At 46.8% G+C, this 20,287-nt stretch overlaps 1 protein-coding gene across 5 annotated transcripts in view; it reads right to left on the bottom strand.

Moving 5' to 3' along the window:
• Oatp74D (Organic anion transporting polypeptide 74D) overlaps positions 1-20,287 on the bottom strand; it is a 75,262-nt gene that overhangs the window by 34,148 nt on the left and 20,827 nt on the right. The window contains exon 1 of one of the 5 annotated variants that reach the window (XM_018026060.2): positions 14,026-14,917. The exons of the other annotated variants lie outside the window; for them this stretch is intronic. The gene's annotated coding sequence lies outside the window, so the exon portion shown is untranslated. Of the gene's footprint in view, positions 1-14,025; positions 14,918-20,287 lie in introns of those variants that run through there. 5 annotated transcript variants of the gene reach the window in all.

Consider the following 20,287-nt stretch of genomic DNA (forward strand, 5'->3'; position numbering starts at 1 on the left):
TTAAAATGGGTATTTTATTCCTAAACTGTTTCCCTGCTACGCTGCTGTTAACGTTTATAATGCATAACGATTCGTCTGAAACCAAGTATTACACATACATTTGAATCGAGCGAGAAATAATTCTGACGAACGCAGTGATATTTTTAGAGTCGAAACTCGTCTGGTGCATGTGAAATCGTCTCGGGAATCGTTGTACCCTTGCCACGGGGGGTGGCTGGCAGCCCCCGTCAACTGGGTCAACGTGACATCGCTCCCGACGCACGTGCAAACATCTCTAAACGCTGCACGCATGTGCGGCCGGCAGCGAAGTTCGCCTGGATTTCGTCGTCGACGATCAATGATGTCCGTTCCATTTCCATTTTCACAGTTACGCTTTCAACGTGGTCGACAGGCTGGATTTCACGCGTTTACAGAAAAACCTCGTCGATAGCCATTTCCAATGTAAATTTGACGAACGAGATCCAGCCAGGAATTTATTTAAAATAATACGCATTTCACTTTTTATATTCCCTATACAACGATCGTTTTTAAAAGAGATCTCGATCTGTATTTCGTTTTAAAAATTGACATCGCGAACGTGTCAGTTTGCGTAAAAAACCGCAGGCTAATTGTTACATGTTTCCGAAGTCCGTCCGCGTTCGAGTATTTCACAAGCCGTACGCAGTAAACTACCGAGCGGGGATCACTCGATTATTCTTCGTCGCACGAAGGAGGAAAAAAAATAATGGAAAGACGAAAGAGGCAAAAACGAATCGAGTGAAAGTGCGGGCCGTCTCGAATTCGCGATTAGAGGGGCCGCCCGAAAAAGGCGAATCACCACTCGCGCTCGAAAGTTGCTTTTCCGAGAGCGTTGCGAGTCGACGAAGCGGGGGAGTGTACGAAATAACAGCCGAGCCGAAACTGCGCAAATGTTTGCGAAATGACGTCAAAAAAACTCGTCAGGTTCGACGATTACACGTGCCCGCCCGCCCGGTCGGTGAACGCTCAGACAAAGGAGATAACCGCCTCGGATCATTCACAAATATTCGTACCTCGATGCGACAAACTGAATCGTTAATTAACATGCGCACGTACAGTGTTTAACAAAATCTGACGGGCGAATTTCCTCATTGGTCGATATTAATTATTATTCATGCGGCCTCGGCAAATGGTGATTAATTTTTCTAAGATCGTTTCACGGTGTCGATGAGTTTCTTTTTTCACTGGGTCTGTACGGAAAATAGAGGAACGTCGCATTCGGAGATGGATGGTATTCGTGGAAGAGAACGTCGTCGAACGCGTTCAGAAATAATGCAGAAAGGAGGAATACACGAGGAGATATGCAGGTTTTACCTAGCTACAATGCGCACGGATGCATTTCCACCCTCTATTCATTTGCACGCCGATGATGGCTGCTGTGACCCACTTCCGTCTCCGGGAATAAACGGCACAACACCCACGCACGGGAGATGCTCTTCGAGTCTCATTGACGTACCGCTGTTTCACCCGGCGCGCGCCACTAGGGGTATTTTTCTCGCGTTCTCGCCCCGACGAGAACCCGAGATACCTTCGAACGTTCACCGAAAGACTTTCACGTTTTTAACAGATTTCTACGGGAAATCACGTTTTAAAAAAATGTGACGTTCCATTTCGAAGAATAACCCGGCTCGACGAAGTTGAACATAGCCGACGCGGTTTAAAAAATCGACGAGATTCCAAGAAACTCTCGAGTAAATATCGCGAATGCCCGGCACGGCTAAGAAAGCGAAAAGCGCAGCAACAGCGGAAAGTGGAACGATCGAGAGCCTCGTTCGAGGGCTAACAGACGTCTATGAGACGCTGGAATCCGAGGAACGGCCGGTATCTCGTACTTGGTCGCAGGGGTCACGGTATCGATTAAACGCCCACGCGATTTGCGCAAGCAAATTGATAGAATTATGTAACGCGTATGAAGAAAACTGGTGAGTGAACTCGACGAGGTATGGTCAAGCGATCGCTCGGAGGCGACCCAGAAAACTACTTGCCCTTTAGTCTCCCAGCGACACCAATTTATAAATTAATTGAACCGCCTACGACACTCTCGTCGTTAACTTTCTTCCAGCCAGTAATAAAATTCACATTCGGTAATCGTCCGGTTTTCCTCAATGCTAATGAAACTTGTTACGCGTGTATAAATGACTGTTATCAATTTCGATGATAAATACTCGACCGTATAATCGACACGTTCTAAATCGTGCAACAGTCTTACAGAACGGATATTAAAGTAGAATGACTGCGTGATAAATGACGTTTCTCAAAGCATTAGCTTTAACAAGTGCTTAATGAATAAGACGTATGCAGGCTTTCAAATACAACATTTATTAAGAACAGAGGAATTCCTTGTCTAAATTACATCTTTTAATGTTTACTTTGAAATCTGTCTGTTGAAAACGATTATAGTGATTGCACTACGACTCGGAATTAATTTCGCACAGCCGTCGGTCGGGAACAGTTGAAAGAGTTTGTTTGAGTTGCGATCAGAGGAACGTCGAATCAACGGAATATGCCGGATGCCCGGTCCTGTCTCCTCTGCCGGCTCCGCGTGGCGCTTCACCGAGGTCTCCGTCACGCGTGGAAGTCGTTTACCCCTCGGAGTTATTTGGCCCCTTGGTAGCGAGCAATACGCCGAGCGACTCCAACCGGACGACCAAGAGTGACACGGGGACCGGAGCAAAAGAGAAATCGGCTGTTTATTGCCAGCCAGACAGAAAGGAAATCGTTAGGGGAGGATAGGATTATGAGTCGTCTTAAAAGTTGTAAACCAGAATTCAGTCGAAGGAACGAAAGATGAATCTTGAGGCACTCGACGATTTAGGAATCAATGCAATCGCAGATGTCAATGTACATTTTGTTACGTAATGAAAAAAAATCTGTACGATCGCCCGCGAGAATCCTATTTATTACGGAGCCGGAGATTTGAGGATTTGTGAAATCACCAAGTTCGGCTGATGGTCACGAAGTGAAGTCGCGCGTCGGACGAAGAGGGAACGAGGTATGCCGAGTAAATCGGTTTCCGAAAAGAGACAGAGGCAGGAAGGAAAGAGAGGGCGAAAGAAAAATGAGGCGAAGCCACGAAGAAACCAGGCGACGAAGACGGAGGATCGTGAAGATGCGACACACGTGCCAGGGACACGCGTGCGCGTGAGACCAGAGAAAGGTGAAGAGAGAAAGAAGCGAGATGATACTGAACTGTGAAGCACAACAGGAATACGAGGAGAATAGCCAAGAAAAACAAACGAAACAAACATTGAACGAATGAAAAAATCAAATGGAATACATAAATTTGTGAAAAATTGTCGATCGACGTTTCTCTTGTTGTTTAAACGACGAATAAAGCAAAGTAGAAAGTGAAATGAAGGTATTGGGCAATTATAGGAAACGTAGAAAGTGAAACGAAGCAAGAGGAGTCGAGCATTGTGCGAGTATACCAGACTTTAGGCGTTCTATACTCCCTCCTACGGTCGCTTCACGATGGTCCCCCTGCCGAAAACGACGTCGAGGAGGGACCTTCGTATGGCAACTCGCCCGCCGACGAGACGTATTCCGCATACGTAAACTCGCGTGTCTCCTCTCGAAGAACGAGAAATCCGCTGACGTCTGACGAAATTTCGGAGAAGCCCGAAAGACCTCGAGGTGTGTCCAATACTTATACAGATTTTTCATCACGATTTCGGCAAATCAAACACAAAAACACACGTACGACATGAGATAAATAACACACGTAAGAATCATTATCAGACTGTACAGGTAATTTTGTACATCCAGCGTGTGTTTCTGACAAATACATATAAACTATACATTGTAACATTGTAAATTTAATTGTAACGTAGAACAGGATCGATTCTAATAATGTGGAAGAGATCTATAATAGGAGATTCGATAGGAACGTTTGTTCGAACTTTTCCGGTCGGTATTTTTTTAACTGCGTGGGATGCGATCACGTGGCAACTCCTCCAAGACGTGCGTGTCTGCACGGTGAAATTTTGCGTGGGCCTTTTCGCGCAAGTTTCCGTCGAACATTTTTTGACAAACAACTTTCTATTAACGCGCTTAAAAAGGGTATGACGTCCACGTGTAAAATGGTTGTTTGCTAAAGTAGTTTGCTATCGCTTGATCGTTGCCGACCGACTAAATTTCATAATTCGAGAACTAATTTCTTATTGTCACACAACGATAATAATAATAGAAATTGGTAGATCTGTCTTGTCGTACGTTTCCAATGATTATCGATCCTCCTCGAACTTGATAGGCAGGACCGGTCGCGAGACGTTTGTTCGTAAATAAATGACCTATCGGTCGGAAGGAGAAAAAACTTTCGGCTCGTAAAAATATCACGGAAACGCGGACGTTAAATCGGTTTTCTCCGAAAAGTCGAGAGCGGCGGGTCTCGTCGTCGACAGAATTTTCCCGGCTCTTTAAATATAGCAACGATATCGCGTTCAAGAATCGCCAAAAGCATAGCCCGAGGATATTCGTCACTTCGGATCTCGCTAACAGTTAAAAGCAGATAATAAATAACTCGGATCGCGTCGCTGAGCCGGAATACCGATAATTCATCGAGTCTATTTTAAACGCGTTACGTTTCTCCTCGGAAAAAAAGCCGATCCTTGTTTTTAAAGTATCATAGACATTTATAGCTTTCGGTATCGCGGGTACACGACGCTGAACCACTTATAAGCTGCTGTCTACGACCATGCGAACGGTACGATTCGTTTTTCACATCGATCATTGTATGCGAAATATTTACGAGTACCGATCAAAAAAACGAACGTCCTAATATTCGTCACGCCAGTCTATGCGTTGAATAAACAATCAAAGGATTTTCCACGTCGATACGATAAAGTGCATAGATCAAAAGTATTTAACTCGTCCGCGTTTATAACCGTGCCGTCAGGCTCTTTCGACCATGGCCTTAATCGCAATGTGTACCGATATGCAGACACCACACGCATCACCTTTTACTGTTTGCATTTTAAAAACTGCTCAGACCGACCATGTTATCGTTCTGTATTCGTTCTCCCGGACTCTGGTCAATAATAAATAGACTCCAGATTTAATGCGTTTACAGACAGCATTAATACGGATGATACGTGTAACGCGTATTAATTGCACGTGATCAGTTTCGATCAATTTATATTTTACACGCAAGCGTAGCGTGCGACAGGATGGATAATTTTTGAAAGTGTGTCAACGGCCTTTTTAGATGGGAAACGAGCGCATAACGCGACGCTCGACCTTAGCCAGGCATCGGTCCGCGAGGTCGTCGGATCAATCGGCAAACGGGCATGTAAGAACCGAGGCAGCAAGCTTTGCACCGCGCCAAGAGTCTTATCTTCGAGGAATAAGAAAGTTTCCATTCAGAGTTCATAAATCCGAAGATTACGTTCAATGCCGGTCGGAAACGTGCAACGCGATTTTTCAAGCTAATTAATTTTACATAATTATTTTACGACTATTCCCGTTCACTCGTCTTGGAAGGATCGACCGTGTAAATCTTGTGTCACTAGGTCTGACTAAAAGTATCTAACGTTACTCGCGTCGTCTACTAATATCTTCGAATTCGCTAATGTCGCTTCCAGACGTCTTGTCGCACGCTCCGGAATTAGCCGAGCGATAATTACGACATCGACTATTGCAACACTACGTCTAATTATTTACCGATCGACAGTGGAACGAAAATAACCGGGGATCGGATGAAAGCGTCCGAATTTAGTCTGGCTCGATGGTCGGGAGATGGGTCAAGAAATCCGAAAGTACCGATCACGATCGTCGCTGTCCATTTTGTTTAATTCCATAACCGATGCACACGTGACCTTAACGAATCCGTGGAATGAATTCGACCTTCCACCGTTCGGTTCGGGGAACGGGCGAATTACGAGTAATAACGATGCCAGAGAGCGGCGACAATTGAACCGGTGCGTGTTAAAAAATATTGACCTAAATCGCGTCGGGCGTCGCATCGATTCGCGAGACGCTCTCGCGTTATCGTGCGATGCACTTCCATCAGGTCGCCGTTCCGCAGTTAGAAATAATTGTCCAGATAACGAACGCGTCAGTATTTCTTTTTTTCCCCTCTTTTTTACCAAACCCGATTGCTCCGATAAGATAAACCGATTCCGCGACATCGGTCGACCATCGACGACCCGTTAGTCACTGAACTCTCGTTCGTCCACGTTCGTTATCTACTGTTTGATCAGCCTCGACGACGTCGCCGAAAACAACGATGGCATTAACGATTTTACGTTCATGATTCAGGCGCGGTCTGCCGTGAAACGCAACGACGGCACGATACAGGGACGCGATACAAATGGACCTGCACCTGAAGATCGAGCACGCTGGCAGCTAGGACAACGACTATCAAGGTAGTCGGCGTGAACAGAGACGTGACGTTACACGTTGCCCGTTGGAGTACTTTCATTGCTGTTATACAACCGCGGATCGAGCGAGCGACCGCTGAAAGGAGAAATGGGAACACGCAGCGGTGCTCATGCAAACCGAGCCGGTACACGGATCGATCCGGAGGGGGCTCTCCCGAGCTAACCGTTCCCGATGGATCTCTCCGGACGGTCTAATTTCCAAAGACAGCTCGATAGGCCGTTCCGCGATCGGCCTGGAAATCGACCGCTCCTGTCGAGCTCCATAGCGGGACACAAATTAGCCGGAAAAGTGGAAGACGAAACGAAATTAGGAAACAAGGACCAAGTCCGTGGAACTTTATTTACCAACGAGGAAACCTCTAGAATCCGTTAGAGTCGTGGACTTGAGTTTTTCCGCTTCATGAAATTCGCGATCGGGCTTGAAATAAAACTACTTGGACAGAAACACTCGCGCAGAAGATAATACCATCAGGCCTTATCGCGTGTCCTGGCAAACGGATAATGTATTACAAGTGTAAAGTCGCGCCACGAGTAGATCGATGCAAAGAGGACAACGGGTTCCAATTGCAAGCATTACGTCTCGTGGAGCGCGGATAGAAGTCATTCATAAAATCCGCGTACTTTCTCCAGGTTTCTTGTGAAAGAATCGAAAAGGTCAAACCGGCGGCGGCGTTTCGCTGGACGCGATCGGCCCGGGAACGATTAGGAACGGCATCGAGTGAGCACCGTGAACGACGGTTGAACGAAGGTGAGTTTTATCTTGCGATGTTCTACCCAAGACTTGGTGTAATCTCGGCCGCGGAGAAAGTGGAAAAGTGTATCACCGTTCCGTTCCCCGTACACGCCGCCGCGGCTCCCTGTCACAGTTTCTGCGTCGGATCTCCGATGATCTTGTCCAACCTTCGGAAAAGTTCGAGATTCCGTTCCGCGTTCGATTCGATCTCGGCTCCGTAAAACTAATAAATACCGGCTACTCGTGCCGGCCGGATTATTCCTGACCGGCTGTTTATTTGCCCGGCCGAGAAAGAACAGATTCGTCGACGGTGGGATTTAAATTTACTATCTTTAAAAGATGCGCGAACGCGGGGCAGGTCCCCCGATAACGAATGCGGCGGCGGCGGCGGCGGCGGCGGCAGCATTGCAACGTGCACGTTCACCTATTTTCAGAACGCGGTCTAATATTAATCTCGACGATACCGGCAACTAAAATCGATATCCACCGCGACTCAACTGGGTCAAACAGTTGCGCGCATTCTGTCTTATTTTTAATGTCACAAAATCCGTCCGCCGACAAATATTTCAAACACTGATCCATCCCGAATACGATTTGATCGTTACTGCAAGCTGCCTGGCTCGCACCTCACGTTAAACGTTATACGAAACGTTCTACCGTCGCAAGACTTGTTACAGAAAATGTTCTATCAACGAGCCGGACCAATGATTTTTTGGTTCGACGTAGATACTGATTTATCTGTTAATACAAAAACTCGAACCGGGAGTCTGCAATTCCTCACTGATTGCCCCGCGTGCATAATTCAACTTCGCAATCGTTATCACCGCGGCTACGTTTATCGGGGTATTTACTTTGAAATCCTGGCCGAGCGTTAATTACCGCGTCTCCGCGGAGCGAACGCGCGAGAACACGGGCGTATTTCACAGTGAAAAGGGCGGACAAAAAGAAACTGTGCGTCGTTAAAGCGAAGAAGAGTTCTCGTTGGCTCGTTTACGAGCCGGCCCGAAGAAACGAGAGATAAGAACCAGCAGGCCGGCGTTTGTTAGTCCTGATACAAGCCTTTTCCACCATAATTCTCATTCATAAGCAAGACCGATCCGTCGCAGTCGCCCTTTTCTGATTTATGATCACCCTTCGGTGTCCACCGATGATTTCTCAAACGGCTGGAATTTGGAGAAAGTGGGACGGTGTCCGTTCGGACCGACGATTTTCATCGGATACAACCGAGTTGTATTTTTTAACGAATCGAGTTAGGACTTTAATCAAATCGTGATTAAACAGAATCAGTACGTATGTAGAATAAAATGTATGCTTCGCATTTATTTAATTCAACGAACTCGCCTCCCTTTTAAATGCAGTTTAGTTATCGGTGTTACTACGTGTACTGTTCAATGTTGGCAGTATACTTTGCGAAGAACAGTCGACGCAATTTTATTCTACAACGCTGCGCACCATGCAATGCCATTTGAATCAATTGCATCGCAGCAATTACTGTTAAAGCTACACAGGGCTCACTTTCCTTGTTCAACGATCTACTCGTATTAGCATCGTTCGTACGAACAAGGATTTCCATTCGGACACCAGATCGTGGATTTTATCCGTTGAACGTGTAAAACCGAGGCGAGTATCAAAAGTGTAATACTGAGTGATTTGCATAAAAGTCTACCGATCGAATTCTGTCCGTCCGATTCCTGTGAAATCTTGTATTTGAAACGAACAGCGAAACGCATGGCAGCAGGTATGCGCACCTTGGACATGGTGCATACCCTGCAGCTTCATCCTCGTGAATCGCCGGTTACATGTTTTTCTTTGAAAGTCGGGACAGGCCAACGCATCGCGTTCTCGAGGCCACGGGTCGAGCAAGATAAGATATAATTATTCGTGTCGCAAAAATGGCTGAATCCAGACTGTCCCCCCCTCCCCGCTTGTCTTCGCACTTTCTTCTCCGAACGTTTTACTTTCTTCCGACGACGTTCATTCTCCATTCCCGAATGAACGTCAATATTTGATCCAACAGTTTCATCAAGACTTTTGACAAACGATTTTTAACAAAGTCACTTTAATCCTGTGAAAATTTGTTTAACGCCAGTTAATTGACGATAAACATTGGAACCGGGAAAATTCAGAATTTGATTTCACAGAAATTTCCTTGTTTTCGGTTTATACGAGATGAGTTCCGTTACGGATGTTTGATAATAATTGCACGATAAGGAGAGAGTCGACGAGGAATGTTTTCGAACGGCACCGATTTACGTGAGCAAACTTTGCCACGGCGTTTCGACTTATCGTACCACAAATAAAGATGCAGATATCGCAATATCGCTACGCTTGGAAGGTTAAAAGTCTGGCAGACAGCATGCAAGCCCCACTGGGAAAATTGGTAGATCATTTATAATTAGACCTGCACACTGCCTTTCGTATTCCGTGTACATTTTTCATACTATCTATAAATACACAAAATCTCGGAGCGTTCCGTACGCATCGTAACGAAAACCGTAGTATCTCTGATAAAAATAGGAAATAGTCGTGACGAGCAGAGATGTCCCTCAGAGGCGACCGATTAAAAAGCCGACATCGCGTTATGCTGCTTATTCCCTAACGAAAAAGACCGGTTTCGGAAGCGTGTGCATCCAGAGAAGAGCATAAAACACAAGGAAACGCCCATTCCCTCGAAAGAAGAATGTAATCTGAAGATTTACAACGGCGAAGAAGGCCAGGAACCGTGGCCACGAGCCGTTCGCGACGTATAATCGGAAAGTTACCGTCGATTATATCGAAATCGTGACTTAAGTCTTAATAACTGCGCGTTTCGAATGCAACAATGCAGAAAAAGCTGTCGGCCTCTTTCGCGAGGAGGGAAGCACTAATTTTCTGGCGATCTCCTCGCCTCTGCCTCGACTCGTTTATACCTTTTCATAATTCCCCGACACCGTCTACGGTCTCGTTCGTCCCTACCGGTATTTCCGTGCCGAGTTACGCCGGAATTTCACACTGCATACAAACCCGTGGCCGCGGTGTAATAATAAAAGCAAACGTACACGGGCCGGCGCAGTTATTTGGCTAATGACGTCGGGAGCCAGAGACGACGGTTCTTTAAGGAGCGAACCGGGTAGCCCGAAAATTTCACCGAGATCGTGAGAATAATTTCGCGTGCATGACCCCGGGGTCCCGACCCCGAAACATTCACACGGATCCTGATAATAAATAAACTTGCGCACTTTCATGATAAATTATTAATGGTATCACCGTAGACGTGATACGAACTGCAATTTCATTTCATCTTTTACACTCTCTATAAATACGAACCGCGCGAAAGTACGCCAACACTCTGTACTCTGTACGTCGAAAAAATAACGCAGCAGAGGAAACGCAGTGATAAACAAATGAAATGAAATTTCAAGATTCGAAGTATGCAACTTTCGTGTCGTATGGAGCATAGTGGACGATCGACCGAATAACAGGAAGGAGGTGGGGAAGGCCTGTGAACAAGCGGGTCGATTTTATGAGGGCTCATTATCAGCTACACTCGTTCCCCGCCTCAATTTCGTCTTATTGTTGACCGCAACGGAACGAGCCTTTCGTCGATATTTTTTCACGGCCGAAGGCATCTCAATATCCTCTCGGGCGATCCCCTTTTACAGTGTATTTCAACGACTCGAGTCGTCTAATTCGATGAGAATGGAAAGCGATTCCGGTTTCGATGATACAGCGGTTCAACGAAATATATCGAGAAGAAACGATCGTCCGAATAATTAGCGCGTATCATGCGGCAGCCACGCGTTACTCAAGTGTCTAATTGACGTTTGCGCAAAGGGAAAAAGTCGCGTTGAGAAAGCATGCTGGACCGGATGATGATAGAAACCATACGAGGCGATGGCCAAGGGTCACGAACGGCATGCACAATTCTTGATAGCTCTGAGAAAGGCGAGATCTAACGTTTAACAGAGACCGAGAGCCGGTGGTAAAAGTAAAAACCGGAGTGGCGAACGTTCAATAATCGAAATTGCCGGTGTTCCAGGTCGCGTGACTATGCAGATCAGTCATCGACGACTAGCAGTGACAGTGTAATAATGACTGTTACCACTTACTGCACGATGATGTTTACGCGGCACGCTCGAGATCATCGATCACACGCGGTCATGAAATTGAATAAAACATCTCTCCCGTCCATCGTCGACCGGATTGATGATTCGCCGCGGGAGGAAAAAAGTTGACGCGGGGTCTCTACGACGATCCACGGATTACCCGGTGCACCGTGATTAATGCCCCGTTTTGCGTTTATTACTACTAGACTATTACTTACCCTTACCAAGTTTTACGCAGGAGGAAACGTCCGTGCCCTCGGTTAACGAAACCCCAATTCGTTTTACCGCTCGCTCATTGTTACAGTACTCTTATAAATGTATCGAATCTGATTCGCGCGATTCTCGTTTTACATTGTATCGATTGACTGTAGATAGCATTGAAAGGAAAACGGATTGGTTACAGTGTACTATATAAAGAAAAAGTAGAATCGCAATCTACGCGGACCTTGGTTTCATGGTTCATATGAATACCGCATACGCAACGTCATCGTAACGTGACTGGGAGGAATATACGGCAAAGTTGCAATTACAACGATCGAGCGTCGTTTCGACGAAAGATAATGAAGAAATTCGTGAACAAGATAAAAGGAGAAGAGCGCGGACGAGTAGAAGTGGGACAGGCAGGATCGGTTCTTCTACCCTTCTTTCTTTTTTTTTTTTGCGGTCAAAAGTGAACGCGCAGAAAATCCACCGCGCAGTTTTTGCACAGTTTATTGCGATTTAAAGTCGATTTACGTGCGACCACCGCGCCGTTCGGCTTTGATCATCGACGCCGAAAAAAAGTTAACGATCAATGGTCGCGTGGAATCGTCTCCAGTATCTCAGCGAAACTTAGAGAATTCACGGATACCGACGTACAGATTTTTTAAATGACATCGATCGAACCCGATTATGTGATAAAAAAAATTATATTTTCCAACGAGATGATCGACGCGTCGATCAAGATCTCTACAGTGAACGAATTCAGGAAGACGATTTCTGATCGACTACGTTTAAACCTTCTTTGACGGACACTGACACGATCATCAATTGGGAAAGTAATAGAAGAAAATAGAGAAAAACGAAGCTGAACTTTTATTCTGTTATACCTGGAGGGCAACGTTAACATTACGGAGGAACAGGATTGCAAAAGGGAAAAAGGAAAAGGCATTCACCACAATTATTATTATTGATGGCTGATTAATAGCCGTCCCCGATAAACGTGGCTACAAGTGACGGAGGAATGTAGAGAAATGAATGAATATTCATCGGCCCATTCCGAATTTCAGGTTCACGCGATGGATCCACGCCGAGGTGGCTAACGGTACCTGATCTCCTGGCCGGAGTCGAGCTTCGTGGCGACCCGGCCCCAGCCTCCAACTTGCAACTTAGTCGAGTGCCAGTGTGACTCACTGTCGGATGCACGTACGCGAAAGTGGTTAGACTGCGGCCAATTTCACGCGTGCATCCTCACCTGTTGCGCGAGATCACGTTTCCGTTCGAAAATCGATTTGGTAGAAATTGTCCGCTGAATGCCCACGCGAAATGTCACCACTTTCATGCAAAACGGAACGTTCACACCGACTTCCGATGCCGTATCTACACCCTCCTTGTCGCAGCAATGGTCAACGAAAAAAGACACACGGACGATAATTATACAAAATTCCAGTTGGTTAATGACGGTACTCAAAGTATTTCTTCGGGGATCTACTCGATAGTTTTTCACGTCAATGACAGCAAGGACAGAGTACAACAGCGTGCATGTATTTTATCTTTGCGGAGCGTGCAAACAATAGGTATGTGTTCATTTGCATGTCGCGTATTACATAAATAAGCCTGCCGCGTGTTATGACGAGCAGGCTAGACTGCCAGCCGAGTAATAAACTAAATAATCTGCGACGTATAGCAAACGAATCCAGCTGTTCCCCTGCATAATCAACCTCGTTTTCCCTCCTTCCTCTCGTTCTCAGACCTCTTTGCTCCGTTTTATATTCTACATCGAGGAATATTCATGTATTCGTCATGGTTTAATAGAAACCACGTTTGTCACCGGAATCGCATTAAACTCGCATCGAACGATGCAGAATTCCTTCGTACATCGCACCTAATAAATAGATCACCGAATGTGTGATGCACCGAATGTTAAAAGTGCAGCACTGTTTACGTGAAATGCAGTGTCGAGGAGCTGTGAAAAATGGAGGTAAACCCTCCGGTGAAACGTGCTCAACGAATCCAACCGCGCGGACTTTCGATTCGGCCTGACCCGATGTCGTTCCGAATCTCCATACCTAAATGCGACGTAGCCGGAGTGTATTTATAAAACGGACGACCAAAAATGCCGGCTATTCGTTCGGATGGTCGGTAGAGCTCGATAATAATGCTGGCCAGGAGACGGAGTCTCGACCGCGTAATTCCTAGGTGAAAATCGTTTCGTAGTTATTACCGGTATTCACGCGTCGAAGGAAATCGAAGGTGATCCGCGGTCGGAGTCACCTTTCAGATAATACACGCGAATGTCGCAACGTGATTTCCCCACGTTAAAACGAAGGAAAGTGTGGAAACCTTGATGCTTTCGAACGATTCGATCGAGCGAATAATATCAGAGACATACGCGACGCGGCTAAAAATATTGTTATTACCGTTTACTTTTCCGACCGATTAACTTGTATCACTGAATGGTCCGCGATAAGAACGACGAAGAAGCAAGGCGCAGAACGCGTCGGCGTCCACGTCGATGGTGCGTGTCAACGTTCACGGTCGCCAGTCCGCGCAGCGTCGTAGGTCAAGAAAATTGGTCGCGTACTTTTGCAAAGGGCGAAAAGTTCGGACGTACCTCTACCTGTCACACGCGTTCTTCTTCCCTCGCTTCGTCCCCCGCGTGTCTCCTTTCGCTGTCCTCCTGTTTGGTCAGGGCCATGCGTCATCGGCGCAGAATCGTTGCGCTTCGGTGGAAGGTGGACGATACCGAAGAAAGAGCGTGCAGCAGAAAGCAGCGACCAGCACCGTGCGAGATATTTGGCGGGCTCGAAAATAGCAATAGCGTTGTCCTCTATGGTGCGCGTCGCTCTTTCTCTCTCTCTCTTCTTCTTCTTCTTCTTCTTGTTCCTCCTCCTCTTCTTCTTCTCGTTCTCGGTCTTGGTCCGCGCGGTACTGCAGCCTCGAGCCGCCCGGTAACGCGCTCGATCGCTCCACCAGTTCGCACTTTTATAGTATTATACCACGATGCCGCTTGTCACTCGACCGTTCTTCTCTCACTCACCAGCTGCGTGTATATCTCCGGATGCACCACTCGCGATTACCCACGTCAATTCCACCGTACGATAACCCGAAAACCGGAGCAGAGCTTTCTACGAATCTCTTCTGTAAGGCTGTTCCTTTCTAATTCCGTAGCAGCCTTCGGTATCCACCCTTCGATACCTACTGACTCCGATTTCCCGTCAGCACTGACATGTCTTCGGCCGTGGAGAACCGTGAAAAGAAGAACAGACTCGAATAGAGGAGAGTTCACCTGTCCCTCTGAACAATAGTCAAAGTTCGCTGCAGCGTTCGACTGGACGCGAGACCGGTCCTTTGTACATTCGGGCTGACCTCCAAGCACTCTCGTATGCACGTGTACGCGGGTGGAATACGCGGCGAGCTATCGCGGAACGAGAGAAGAATAGCGGACACGAAGAGACGCTCACTGCTCCGAGGTTCGCGCGCGACTGACCGAGGGCGAGACTGGCGCGGCGAGAACGTTATTGGGAGCAGAGTGCCTGGCTTCTCTCTCTCCACCCCCGGGCTTCTGTCTCTCGCTTACGCGTTGCACCGCTGCTGCTACCAATCGCTCTTCCTTCTCTCTCGCTCATCGTCCTCCTCTCCTACCTCGCTCGCTCCCTCGCGCCCTCTCCGTCCGTCAGCGACGTTTCTCTCTCTCCGACTTGGTTCATCTCGCTCGGTCGTGCTCGCTCTCGACTCCCGTTGAACGCGGAGGAGCAGGCGCGAAACAAACGAAACCGAAACTTAAGCTCGGCCGTCGCCTCTTCTGGTCCCTCTCGATGGTTTCTTTCTACCCGTGGCAAAGGATCCACCCGTCCCTCCGCGAGGCTTCGAAGACACTGTCCGAAACTGGTTGGAGAGATAGCCCGGCACTCGTTTCGGCATCGTAATCAACTGGCCAGACTGCTGTTCCACACGAGCACCCATCCCCTTCGCGATCATCGTTCTCACCCTACTTGCCCACCCTTCTTTCTGCGTTCCAGACGAATCTCCGGACGAGGGAATGAGTCCCCGATGCGCGTTTACGCACAACGAGAACGGAGGAGGACCGTCGTCCTGGCAGCTGCTCGATCGCTCGATCCCGGGTACCCCTCCTAACCCCACCGCCGCTCTTTTTCTTCAGTACCCCGCCACGGGGGCACTACGTTTTTACCCCTTGCGCTCCTAAACTGTTTTCCAACTGTCGGCCCGTTTTAACCAACGACACGCGACTAACAATGAGTGCGCTGTGCATCGCGTGTACGCACGGGAAAAAACCAGGGAATTCGAGTGAAAGTGACGAACGCGATCACGGCAATCGCGTCGGGACTCGCGTAACGCGGGACGTCTCGCGTTTTTTTAAAGAAATTTCGACGATCGAATTCTGGCAGCTCCATTTCTCACGGCTCCGTTTAAGGAACGGATTTCAGATAAACGCGGAGGACGCCGGGGCTTTCGTCCACGAAACTATTTACTTCGATTACCGTTTCGTTTTCACGAATGGAGGCGAGACTGGCACAAAGAGACTGACGCGATGAAAGTTCTCCATAGAAAGTGCAGGGAAGTAAAAGGTGACTTCCTTGCTACGATCAAATTACTTCCGATAGCGCTACGATGGAATTCAATTTCGTTCCCAATCTGGCTCGTAATTACTAATATTGTCCTCTGTGGTATTTTTCGAAACCGCAGCGACCGCCGTCTTCTGTGCAACGCGTCGACCGTTTCCGTATAGATTCGGTATGGATTCCACTTGGCGATTATGCAATCTCTGCCGTAACACGCCTCTTTCTTACATTGACAAGACAGAAACAAATTCATGATCAGCCTGCCGTTTTTATGCATTCATTCAACACTTCCACGAAGAATGCACGAGTGTTCACTTTTCGTTTCAGCGAAGCGATTAAAATCGCGTAGAGTTGTTCGATCGATCAGTTCTTCTAATTCGACTTTCGATGTACTTACAAGAGAATACTGCGTGTAACGCATAAAACTATTCAGAATATTATTTCAACGATAAAACCACATTTTTCAAACGGATAAACGTTTCATTTTGCATAGAAATCAGTCGCGCCGCAATCGTACGAGGCTAATTAGGAAAATTGCCTCCTGATTGCAATAATTTTCAGGATTTCAACGGATAACGTAAGTATAACAGGATATGAAAGAACAGATCGTTTTACAATTAGCGCCGTGATCGAAGCCGATCGTTATCTAAACGCATACTGCACCAATCCTTTTTTTCCCCGGCTACCGCAATGAAATTGCAACTTTGATATTGTAACACTCCCTCGATGAATAGAAACTTTCGAAGCCGGTGTTTCAGGCTACGCGACTTTAATCGATCTCAGCCTATTATCTTTCGATACCTGCATTACACGCCGTTCAGTCGACGAGCAAGCTAGTTTCCATAGGCAAAAACTCGGTTAAATTCTTTAGAATCAGCCGTTCCATACGTGGGCTATTAATATTTAGGAATATTTTTATACGATTTTTCAATTCCACTATCAATCCACGAAATCTGCTCATAAAATCGTAACTTCTATACATACGTCCGTATAAATGCTGTGCGAGGTGTCATACTTTTCGAAACACAGATTACGGTCATTTTGGAGAATGATAATCTGTCCGGACGGCATTAATAACGGATCGGTTGTGTCGTCGGTAAGAATAACGTGACCCTGTCGCACGCAGACTGTTTCCCTTTTATTACGATCGTTAACACGTGTTTCCCACTCGGCGCGCACGCCGAATGCATTCTTTCCGCGCGCCGAAAACTCCGATTCGCGTGGTTTATAATGAGTCCATTCATGACTCCGGCGACTGCGAGCGCAAGCTATTTGCATGCGAGGAGGCTCGTGGATGCTGATGCTAGCAACCGGGGCCATTCACGGTGTAGAAAGGAGCAAAAGTTCCTCGGCCGAGAGAACACGCTCGCCTCGATGCCGTAGTTTCTGCGACTCGATATTGCAGTTTCTCACGTAAACTGAAAAATCCGAGGCAATTTCAAACCCTGCGCTTCGTACTCGATTCACGAAACAGCCGGCATCACGAGAAAAATCTGTTTAAAATGCATTCACGGAAAATGCGGAATTCATCGAACGTGCACGCAAAGTTTCGACACGTTCGAACGTTCTGCATGAAAATCTGCCGAGTACTTGTAATTGATCGAGGGAATTAAAAGAATCTGCATGGTCGGCGTAACAACAATAAACTCGATGAAACTGTGTCTCTGGTCGCGCGGATCAAGCACGAGGTTCAAGTGGCGATTGGCATTCAGCTCGTCTCGGCGTGGCAAAACGCGTCGGTACATGTGTACGTGTGCACGTAACACGCGTCGACGTAACAGGGAAACGTATACGTACGTCGTCTTTCTGGTCGGGACCCCCGGCTCGATCGAACGGCCCCGGCGGGCACCAGCAACAGCGGCAGCGGCAGCGGCAGCGGCAGGTATGCGTCGCTACGCGACGCGACGTGCGAGAAGCCGACGGTACCGTTATACGAACACCGTCGTCAGAATCTTCTATAGACCGAGAAACGGAACACCGGTGGATCCTAGCCGAACGACCGGTGACCAAACATCGAATTTTACAGGAACAGGTTCCCCTCATACCAGTTCCCGATTCTCTTTTTATGATAGAGTCAATAATAGAACGTACGTTCACTGATCACGAGGCTTAGAACACTTCAAACTGGCTATGTTCGGTATCGAGAAGTCGGACGAATATTTCAGATCGATCGAAAGATCGTGGTAAGTCGCGTACAAGTGATCTCGTGACAAATGTTTCAATGAATCATGAATATGTTGTAAAACTTTTTAACGTTATCACGTACGACCTATTGATTGGAGTATCTGAGATTTTGTGAATACGTCTGTCGGAAAAGAAATCGTGGCTAATCGAAATGAGGAAGAATTCGAGATATTTAGATCTTCTTCTAGAAAGCGAAGCAGAATTTAATTTGAATAGCCTGCACGTGAATCCTATTAACATAAATGAAAGGACCACGTTCTGCATTCCGTGGCGAACGGGGATTGACCTTCGTCAGGATAACGCGACCTTCATACGTTCTATAAAAATCGACGTTACGTATTCGTGGTAAGGGTAGCCACGTTCTCCAGCGAGTGAAAGGGCTGGGCTTAACCGAGAGTTCAATCGAGATCGATATTCGAAGACTCGAGTTCGCTCAAAAACTGTGGCGTCAACTCGTGTCGTACGTTGTCTACCATTATAAGTGGGCAAGTACGCTCTATGTCACGTAAAAAATCACCTAAACGAATGATTCTACTAGTGCGACTAACTCCTAGGCTGAAGTTCACGATACTCCCCCTAAGCTTTTTACATAAAAAAAAACAACAACAACATCTAAGAATTAGTAGAATTACGTGTGTTTCGTATAAAAAGTTTGGAGGGACTCTCTGATCTGAACTCTTACCAACTCTTTCGATACGAAAACGTCTTGCGTAACCACAGATCGGGTTGGCATAAGGTTGAATCTGAATATTTCTCGCGATCACACGGATATTCGGAATTATGGAAAGGAGCGGCGGCTCGGACGCTTTTAGAAACCAGGCCGATCGAATTTGTCTATTCAATCTGCAGCCGTGCGGATGCTCGGATACACGGCTGATCGTACGCCGTAAACCTTCATACATTTCAATGCGACAAGACGGGATACACACCTCAATGTCGGATTAAAGTTAAATTGCAAACAGCTTGAGTGAATTCCACGAAATGGAAGCGCGAGGACGACCTCGGATTCGACCCAGAAAAAGATTCCACGCCGTCCGAATCAAACGTTTGATTCAAGTCGCATCCCCGCCGATTTGTCGGACGTCGAGATCACAGCGATGCCCTACGAACGATCATCTCGGTCTCGTATCGATCTGCTCCTCTGATCATCGTTCGCTACCCGATGAATAAGCTAATCGAGTTAATCCGTATACGTCATTAGACGTAACAGACGCTTAATCACTTCCGCGTGGATAGGGTCAATGCTTTTTCCTGGTCCCTTCGTTTCGTTCCCTGACGCTATTGTGCTCGCGCAGATGAAATACGTTTCGTAATTTCTGTCTGCGAGCGTGAGATCTGACCGCGTTAGATTGGATCTAATTTTCCAATAGACCGTGCTCGGTGCGTCGTGCACGCTGACATTACGAACCGTGTCGGGGATATCGGTAGCCTACGTACGTCTTGTTAGACGCGATCGATTAATATTTTCGCTTCCGTCTTTACACGGTGCTCTCCTATAATCGATCGATTTTTATACAAAATGCAACCTGGTTCGAGATTTCAAATGCAATCATCGCGTGTTCGATGTCGTACGTACGTGCAAATCCTTTTCTATGTATGAATCAAGATTAATATACGAATCAAGATTAGATGGGATTTGACAGGATTGGCAGTAGTGTTAAGCTTCTGGATATTCATACTGTGACATCGGTGCACAATAGGAGAACAGGGAGTGAAGCGCGTTCGCGGCGATATCTGGGCCACAATGTCTCGTTTCCCAATGAAGTCGTTAGATCCGGCTTGATGACGATTCATCGCGATCGCTGTTTGGTTCAACGCACTTGCGATAGGCAAATAACGCGAGTGGAGCAATCGGCGTCGGGAACCTGGTGTCTTGTTAATGCGGAACACTCCTCCGCGTGTGAATACATAGAGAATCGTTCGACAGACTCTTGATTTGGCGAAATTCTGCTGTTTTTTTATTATTTGTAACGACTATTTTCACGGCTGTGTCAGTCGGTTTAAGGATGTATTGGCTATACAGTCAATCCCAAAACTTTATGTACTTTAGAAAAACGCATTTCCCATAATTAAAAAGAAATCAGACGTCGGAAGAACAATGCTAATAAT

This window comes from Ceratina calcarata, unplaced genomic scaffold (assembly GCF_001652005.2).
Source record: "Ceratina calcarata isolate Rehan_Ccalc_2016 unplaced genomic scaffold, ASM165200v1 scaffold12, whole genome shotgun sequence".
Taxonomy (NCBI): Eukaryota; Metazoa; Arthropoda; class Insecta; order Hymenoptera; family Apidae; genus Ceratina; species Ceratina calcarata.